This window comes from Triticum aestivum, chromosome 6A, assembly GCF_018294505.1.
Source record: "Triticum aestivum cultivar Chinese Spring chromosome 6A, IWGSC CS RefSeq v2.1, whole genome shotgun sequence".
Classification (NCBI taxonomy): domain Eukaryota; kingdom Viridiplantae; phylum Streptophyta; class Magnoliopsida; order Poales; family Poaceae; genus Triticum; species Triticum aestivum.
In genome coordinates this window covers 446273647-446283417 of record NC_057809.1, presented here as the reverse complement: position 1 = coordinate 446283417, position 9771 = coordinate 446273647, and positions in this window count along the sequence as shown.

The window sequence follows — 9771 nt, the reverse complement described above, 5'->3', positions numbered from 1 at the left end:
CTGAAATTCGAAGGTCCACAAGGACACGTTCCGCACCAGATTGGTACGGCAACCCTGTCTTGGAAATCATGTTGTTAGACAACGGTGAACCTTCGAACTATGAAGAAGCGATGGCGGGCCCGGATTCCGACAAATGGCTGGAAGCCATGAAATCCGAGATAGGATCCATGTATGAAAACGAAGTATGGACTTTGACTGACTTGCCCGTAGAGCGGCGAGCCATAGAAAATAAATGGATCTTTAAGAAGAAGACAGACGCGGATGGTAATGTGACCATCTATAAAGCTCGGCTTGTCGCTAAGGGTTATCGACAAGTTCAAGGGGTTGACTACGATGAGACTTTCTCACCGGTAGCGAAGCTGAAGTCCGTCCGAATCATGTTAGCAATTGCCGCATTCTATGATTATGAAATATGGCAAATGGACGTCAAAACGGCATTCCTTAATGGTTTCCTTAAGGAAGAATTGTATATGATGCAGCCGGAAGGTTTTGTCGATCCTAAGTATGCTGACAAGGTGTGCAAGCTCCAACGCTCGATTTATGGGCTGGTGCAAGCATCTCGGAGTTGGAACATTCGCTTTGATGAGATGATCAAAGCGTTTGGGTTTACGCAGACTTATGGAGAAGCCTGCGTTTACAAGAAAGTGAGTGGGAGCTCTGTAGCATTTCTCATATTATATGTAGATGACATACTTTTGATGGGAAATGATATAGAACTTTTGGACAGCATTAAGGCCTACTTGAATAAGAGTTTTTCAATGAAGGACCTTGGAGAAGCTGCTTATATATTAGGCATCAAGATCTATAGAGATAGATCAAGACGCCTCATAGGTCTTTCACAAAGCACATACCTTGATAAGATATTGAAGAAGTTCAATATGGATCAGTCTAAGAAGGGGTTCTTGCCTGTGTTGCAAGGTGTGAAATTGAGCTCAGCTCAATGTCCGACCACGGCAGAAGATATAGAAGAGATGAGTGTCATCCCCTATGCCTCAGCCATAGGTTCTATTATGTATGCCATGCTGTGTACCAGACCTGATGTAAACCTTGCCGTAAGTTTGGTAGGAAGGTACCAAAGTAATCCCGGCAAGGAACACTGGACAGCGGTCAAGAATATCCTGAAGTACCTGAAAAGGACTAAGGAAATGTTTCTCGTTTATGGAGGTGACGAAGAGCTCGTCGTAAAAGGTTACGTCGACGCTAGCTTCGACACAGATCTGGATGACTCTAAGTCACAAACCGGATACGTGTATATTTTGAATGGTGGGGCAGTAAGCTGGTGCAGTTGCAAGCAGAGCGTCGTGGCGGGATCTACATGTGAAGCGGAGTACATGGCAGCCTCGGAGGCAGCGCATGAAGCAATTTGGGTGAAGGAGTTCATCACCGACCTAGGAGTCATACCCAATGCGTCGGGGCCGATCAAGCTCTTCTGTGACAACACTGGAGCTATTGCACTTGCCAAGGAGCCCAGGTTTCACAAGAAGACAAGGCACATCAAGCGTCGCTTCAACTCCATTCGTGAAAATGTTCAAGATGGAGACATAGATATTTGTAAAGTACATACGGACCTGAATGTAGCAGATCCGTTGACTAAACCTCTCCCTAGAGCAAAACATGATCAACACCAGAATTCCATGGGTGTTCGATTCATCACAATGTAACTAGATTATTGACTCTAGTGCAAGTGGGAGACTGTTGGAAATATGCCCTAGAGGCAATAATAAAAGCATTATTATTATATTTCCTTGTTCATGATAATTGTCTTTATTCATGCTATAATTGTGTTATCCGGAAATCGTAATACATGTGTGAATAATAGACACCAACATGTCCCTAGTAAGCCTCTAGTTGACTAGCTCGTTGATCAACAGATAGTCATGGTTTCCTGACTATGGACATTGGATGTCATTGATAACGAGATCACATCATTAGGAGAATGATGTGATGGACAAGACCCAATCCTAAACATAGCACAAGATCGTATAGTTCGTTTGCTAGAGTTTTCCAATGTCAAGTATCTTTTCCTTAGACCATGAGATCGTGTAACTCCCGGATACCGTAGGAGTGCTTTGGGTGTACCAAACGTCACAACGTAACTGGGTGACTATAAAGGTATACTACGGGTATCTCCGAAAGTGTCTGTTGGGTTGACACGGATCAAGACTGGGATTTGTCACTCCGTATGACGGAGAGGTATCACTGGGCCCACTCGGTAATGCATCATCATTATGAGCTCAAAGTGACCAAGTGTCTGGTCACGGGATCATGCATTACGGTACGAGTAAAGTGACTTGCCGGTAACGAGATTGAACGAGGTATTGGGATACCGACGATCGAATCTCGGGCAAGTAACATACCGATTGACGAAGGGAATTGTATACGGGGTTGCTTGAATCCTCGACATCGTGGTTCATCCGATGAGATCATCGAGGAGCATGTGGGAGCCAACATGGGTATCCAGATCCCGCTGTTGGTTATTGACCGGAGAGCGATCTCGGTCATGTCTACATGTCTCCCGAACCCGTAGGGTCTACACACTTAAGGTTCGGTGACGCTAGGGTTGTAGGGATATGTATATGCAGTAACCCGAATGTTGTTCGGAGTCCCGGATGAGACCCCGGACGTCACGAGGAGTTCCGGAATGGTCCGGAGGTAAAGAATTATATATAGGAAGTGCTATTTCGGCCGTCGGGACAAGTTTCGGGGTCACCGGTATTGTACCGGGACCACCGGAAGGGTTCCGGGGGTCCACCGGGTGGGGCCACCTATCCCGGAGGGCCCCATGGGCTGAAGTGGGAAGGGATCCAGCCCAAAGTGGGCTGGGGCGCCACTTCCCCTAGGGCCCATGCGCCTAGGGTGGGGAAACCCTAAAGGGGGGGCGCCCCCTTGCTTGGGGGGCAAGCCCCCCACCCCTTGGCCATCGCCCCCCTAGGAGATTGCATCTCCTAGGGCCGGCGCCCCCTCTAGGCCCCCCTATATATAGTGGGGGGGATGGAGGACCTCTTACCTTTGCCTTTGGTGCCTCCCTCTCCCTCTCCAACACATCCTCCTCCTCCATAGAGCTTGGTGAAGCCATGCCGGAGTACTGCAGCTCCATCACCACCACGCCGTCGTGCTGCTGCTGGAGCCATCTTCCTCAACCTCTCCTTGCCCCTTGCTGGATCAAGAAGAAGGAGACGTCACGCTGACCGTACGTGTGTTGAACGCGGAGGTGCCGTCCGTTCGGCGCTAGGATCTCCGGTGATTTGGATCACGTCGAGTACGACTTCCTCATCCCCGTTCTTTGAATGCTTCCGCGCGTGATCTACAAAGGTATGTAGATGCAATCCGATCACTCGTTGCTAGATGAACTCATAGATGGATCTTGGTGAAACCGTAGGAAAATTTTTGTTTTCTACAACGTTCCCCAACAATAATTTCATACCCATACCCTACCCATGCATTTTGCGGGTATGGATACCCATTACCCATGTGTATGAAGTAGTAAAAAGTCTTATCCATGCCCACTGTTTTCGGGTAGGGTACCTGCGGGTACCCATACCCATGGGCAAAACTGCCATCCCTACCTCCGGCAGGATGCCAGAACGGGCCTAGATTGGTTTTCGGTGGCTACGGAGGCTTCTGGTGGCGGAACTCCCGATCTATTGTGTTCCTAGATGTTTTTAGGGTATATGGACATATATAGGCGAAAGAAGTCGGTCAGGGGAGCCACGAGGGGCCCACTTGGGTGGGGGGCACGCCCAGGGGGTAGGGCGCGCCTCCCTGCCTCATGGCTTCCTCGAAGCTTCCCTGACGTCTACTCCAATTCTCCTGGATTGCTTCCGAATAACTCTCCCGAAGGTTTCATTTCGTTTGGACTCTGTTTGATATTCCATTTCTTCGAAACACCGAAATAGGCAAGAAAACAACAGTTTGGGTTGGGCCTCCGGTTAATAGGCTAGTCCCAAAAATAATATAAAAGTGTATAATAAAGCCCATAAACATCCAAAACGGGTAATATAATAGCATGGAACAATCAAAAATTATAGACACATTGGAGATGTATCATACCGAGCCGCCAATGTTTGTGGTGGCCACGCCTCCAGTGTCTGTGGGCGCGCCTCCCATGCCCGCGGCAGTGCCATGCATGCAGTGATAGAAGCCGGGTGCGTAGAGAGCGATGAGTCGGTGGCCAGCTTCTCTGTGTCCGCCACCATCATCGAGGTGTAGAACACGGGAGGCCGCCGTCACTTGGGTCCCATGAAGGCCATCACCGAGGGCACGACTGTGTATTCATGTGGTTTCTTTGCTGCTTCATCTCTTCCGAGGACCTTCTTCGACCACGCAAGTGTCTGCCGAACATGAGGAAGACAAAGGGATCCGCGGGCGGCCATTTAGATTAGGTATTAATTATACCATGAGAGTCGTATTAGCACCACTTAGTTCATGTAAATGTAATGAAATCCATCATGTTTATATGAAGATCCGGCTTTTTTATACAAAATCATTCATGCTTATATGTAATAAGTCCGTGTTTACATGAATTTCCTCTGGTTGATTAGACTTTTGAAAATGTATGCCGCTAGTGTTGGATGTCGTCCTCCGTGCAAGGAAGCGGGAGGAAATTTGCGAGCTGCCATTGGAGATGCTATTATGCTGGAAATAATAGAGTCACATCCAGTCCATTTGAGTTAATTGCGTGTATGATTCTCCCTCTATAAAAAGTTAATTGCATGTACAGTGTACACATGACTTGCTGGGTGGCTAGAGCTTCGTACAGAAAGTTAAAAAGAAACAAATTCATCCTTAATCTTGTATTCTAAGTACTCTATGGGTTCCAGTGTCAGTACAGTAGTGAAAGAAGTCTATACCTAATATTAAAGGATGGAGGCTTTCATAGTTCTCTATAGGTAATCCCTTTGTATATATTAATTTTATGTTTGTGAGGTGGGACTAAACGGTGGGCTCAATCAATATATTAAAGTTATATGCTACGCGTAGTAGGCCGCCTCCGTTCCCTTGCTTTTGGGCCTTTGCAAACTTTACTGAGCTGCTACACAGTATTGCCTCACAAACGTATAATATTTTACTCCTATATCGCCTATTTGATAAAAAGATGCCTAAATAGCGACGTATTAGAAATGACCAGGTGCAGACAGCACGACAACAACAGCGAGCAACATCCTCTCCGGAAAAAAACAGCGAGCAACTTGTGGTGTGACCACGACCTCATGCGGCGAAAGCCGAACGTCAAGCTCTATGATAGAGATGGACATGTTCATCGGTAACAACAGATAAAGGCTAAGACAAGCCGGCCGCCACGACATTGCTGACGACGGCGCTTGAGCATCTTGCAAGACGGCGACACTCAGCAGAGCGATGTTTGCGCTGTCTCTTGGAAGCCTGGACGGAGCTCGTGCATGCGGCGCAACCGGGGCACGTGCGCATTACCATGGCTCACAGTGGTATCATGGTATGATGGCGCCTGCAACAGGGTGGTCAGGGCGTGTGGTTCGCATAGCGCAGTTGTAGCTAGGACGTGAAGCTCGCGACCAGCTGGAGGAAGATGCGTGGGCAGCCAAACACTCGGTTTCCCAGGGCATGGTGGCGACGGCCAGGAGCGATGCAGAAAATCTTGCAAGTAGACGGGAAGCTCGTGGCAGAGCGCACGCGGTAGGCCAGCGGGTGTACGTTGGGGACCTTGAAGCTCGGCACACCAATGATAGCTGACGATGCAGTGGGTAGCGGCATCGACCGCGATGCCAGAAACGGCAGGGCGCCAGCGAGCATAGTGTGGTCAACACACTTGATAGCGGCAACGACCGCGATGCCAAAAACGGCAGGAAGCGAGCGAGCATAGTGTGGTGAGCACTCAGCAGAGCCAAAGCACTAGGACACGCACACGACCAGCATGGCTAGACCAGCATGGTCTACCACTTCTTATTTAGTAAATGCCGAACAGTGATATCGATGCTCATGGGTGTATGCAACTCTCTTTATTTTGTTAGTTTCTACACGGGTTCATCATTTAGATTTTTTGTTTCATCTGACTAGGGTGATTTATTTCCTTCTATTGCGATTCGTGAGAGAGAAATAGAGAGGGAGGCCCGATTTTGAGAGTTTGTGGTTTGTGTGCCGCCGCTGCTGGCCGTGGTAAATGGGGAGGCTGGCTGTGTGCTGTCGCTGCTGGCCGTGGTAGATGGGGAGGCCGGCTGTGTGCTGCAGTGCTGCTACTGCTACTTTTCTGTGGTAGCCGATGCTACCTCTTGAGCACTGCATTGGATTTCCCCGAAGAGGAGAGGATGATGCAGCAAAGTAGCGTAAGTATTTCCCTCAGTTTTTGAGAACCAAGGTATCAATCCAGTAGGAGGCTACGCGCGAGTCCCTCGTACCTACACAAAAACAATAGCTCAATGCAACCAACGCGCTTAGGGGTTGTCAATTCCTTCATGGTCACTTACAAAAGTGAGATCTGATAGAGATGAAAAATAATATTTTTGGTATTTTTGGTATAGAGATGCAAAGTGAAAAGTAAAAGGCAAAGTAAAAAGCAAAGCAATAATAAAGTGATGGAGATTGATATGATGAGAAAGAGGCCCGGGGGCCATAGGTTTCACTAGTGGCTTCTCTCAAGAGCATAAGTATTTTATGGTGGTTGAACAAATTACTATTGAGCAATTGACATAATTGAGCATAGTTATGAGAATATCTAGGTATGATCATGTATATAGGCATCACGTCCGAGACAAGTAGACCGACTCCTGCCTACATCTACTACTATTACTCCACTCATTGACCACTATCCAGCATGCATCTAGAGTATTAAGTTAAGAACATAGTGACACCTTAAGCAAGATGACATGATGTAGAGGGATATTTTCATGCAATATAATAAAAAACCCCATCTTGTTATCCTCGATGGCAACAATACAATACGTGCCTTGCTGCCCCTTCTGTCACTAGGAAAGGACACCGCAAGATCGAACCCAAAGCTAAGCACTTCTTCCATGTCAAGAAAAACCAATCTAGTAGGCCAAACCAAACTGATAATTTGAAGAGACTTGCAAAGATAACCAATCATACATAAAAGAATTCAGAGAAGATTCAAATATTATTCATAGATTGACTGGATCATAAACCCACAATTCATCGGTCTCAACAAACACACTACAAAAATAAGATTACATCGAATAGATCTCCACGAGAGAGGGGAAGAACATTGTATTGAGATCCAAAAAGAGAGAAGAAGCCATCTAGCTACTAACTATTGACCCGTAGGTCTGAAGTAAACTACTCACACTTCATCGGAGTGGCTTGGATGATGATGTAGAAGCCCTCCGTGATCGATGCCCCCTCCGGCGGAGCTCCGGAACAGGCCCCAAGATGGGATCTCATGGATACAGAAAGTTGTGGCGGTGGAATTAGGTTTTTGGCTCCGTATCTGATCGTTTGGGGGTACGTGGGTATATATAGGAGGAAGAAGTATATCGGTGGAGCAACAGGGAGCCCACGAGGGTGGAGGGCGCGCCTGGGGGGGGGGGGGGGGCAGGCGCGCCGCCCTACCTCGTGGCCTCCTGTTAATTGGCTTGACGTAGGGTCCAAGTCTCCTGAGTTGTATTCGGTGAGAAAATCACGTTCCCAAAGGTTTCATTCCGCTTGGACTCCGTTTGATATTCCTTTTCTTCGAAACCCTAAACAGGCAAAAAAACAGCAATTCTGGGATGGGCCTCCGGTTAATAGGTTAGTCCCAAAAATAATATAAAAGTGGATAATAAAGCCCAATAATGTCCAAAACAGTAGATAATATAGCATGGAGCAATCAAAAATTATAGATACGTTGGAGACGTATCAAGCATCCCCAAGCTTAATTCCTGCTCGTCCTCGAGTAGGTAAATGATAAAAACAAATTTTTTGATGCGGAGTGCTACTTGGCATAATTTTAATGTAATTCTTCTTAATTGTGGTATGAATATTCAAATCCGAAAGATTCAAGACAAAAGTTCATATTGACATAAAAATGATAATATTTCAAGCATACTAACTAAGCAATTATGTCTTCTCAAAATAACATGGCCAAAGAAAGTTCATCCCTACAAAATCATATGGTTTAGTCATGTTTCATTTTCGTCACACAAGAACGCTATCATCATGCACAACCCTGATGACAAGCCAAGCAATTGTTTCATACTTTAGTAATCTGAAACCTATAAACTTTCACACAATATATGAGCGCGAGCCATGGACATAGCACTATATGTGGAATAGAATATAATGAGGGGGTTATGTGGAGAAGACAAAAAGGAGTAACTCTCACATCAACGAGGCTAATCAATGGGCTATGGAGATGCCCCCGATTGATGTTAATGCAAGGAGTAGGGATTGCCATGCAACGGATGCACTAGAGCTATAAACGTATGAAAGCTCAACAAAAGAAACTAGTGGGTGTGCATCCAACTTGCTTGTTCACGAAGACCTAGGGCACTTGAGGAGGCCCATTGTTGGAATATACAAGCCAAGTTCTATAATGAAAAATTCCCACTAGTATATGAAAGTGATAACATGAGAGACTCTCTACTATGAAGATCATGGTGCTACTTTGAAGCACAAGTGTGGAAAAGGATAGTAACATTGTCCCTTCTCTCTTTTTCTCTCATTTTTTCTTTTTTTGGGCCTTTTCTCTCTTTTTTGGCCTTCCTCTTTTTTTTATATTCCTCACTTGGGACAATGCTCTAGAAAATGATGATCATCACACTTCTATTTATTTACAACTCGATGATTACAACTCGATACTAGAACAAAGATGACTCTATATGAATGCCTCCGGCGGTGTACCGGGATATGCAATGAACCGAGAGTGACATGTATGAAAGAATTATGAATGGTGGCTTTGCCACAAATACTATGTCAACTACATGATCATGCTAAGCAATATGACAATGACGAATGTGTCATGATGAACGGAATGATGGGAAGTTGCATGGCAATATATCTCGGAATGGCTATGGAAATGCCATAATAGGTAGGTATGGTGGCTATTTTGAGGAAAATATAAGGAGGTTTATGTGTGAAAGAGCGTATCATATCACGGGGTTTGGATGCACCGACGAAGTTTGCGCCAACTCTCAATGTGAGAAAGGGCAATGCACGGTACCGAAGAGGCTAGCAAGGATGGAAGGGTGAGAGTGCGTATAATCCATGGACTCAACGTTAGTCATAAAGAACTCACATACTTATTGCGAAAATCTACAATACATCAAAAACCTCGATACTACGCACATGCTCCTAGGGGGATAGATTGGTAGGAAAAGACCATCGCTCGTCCCCGACCGCCACTCATAAGGAAGACAATCAAATAACACCTGATGTTTCAAATTTGTTGCATAACGTTTACCATACGTGCATGCTACGGGACTTGCAAACCTCAACACAAGTATTTCTCAATTTCACAACTACTCAACTAGCATGACTTTGATATTATTACCTCCATGTCTCAAAACAATCATCAAGCATCAAACTTCTCTTAGTATTCAACACACTCATAAGAAAGTTTTATTATTAATATTGCATACCAAGCATATTAGGATTTTAAGCAAATTACCATGCTATTAAGAGTCTCAAAATAATCTAAGTGAAGCATGAGAGATCAATAGTTTCTATAAAACAAATCCACCACCGTGCTCTAAAAGATATAAGTGAAGCACTAGAGCAAAATTATATAACTCAAAAGATATAAGCGAAGCACATAGAGTATTCTAACAAATTCCAAATCATGTATGGTTTTCTCAAAAGATG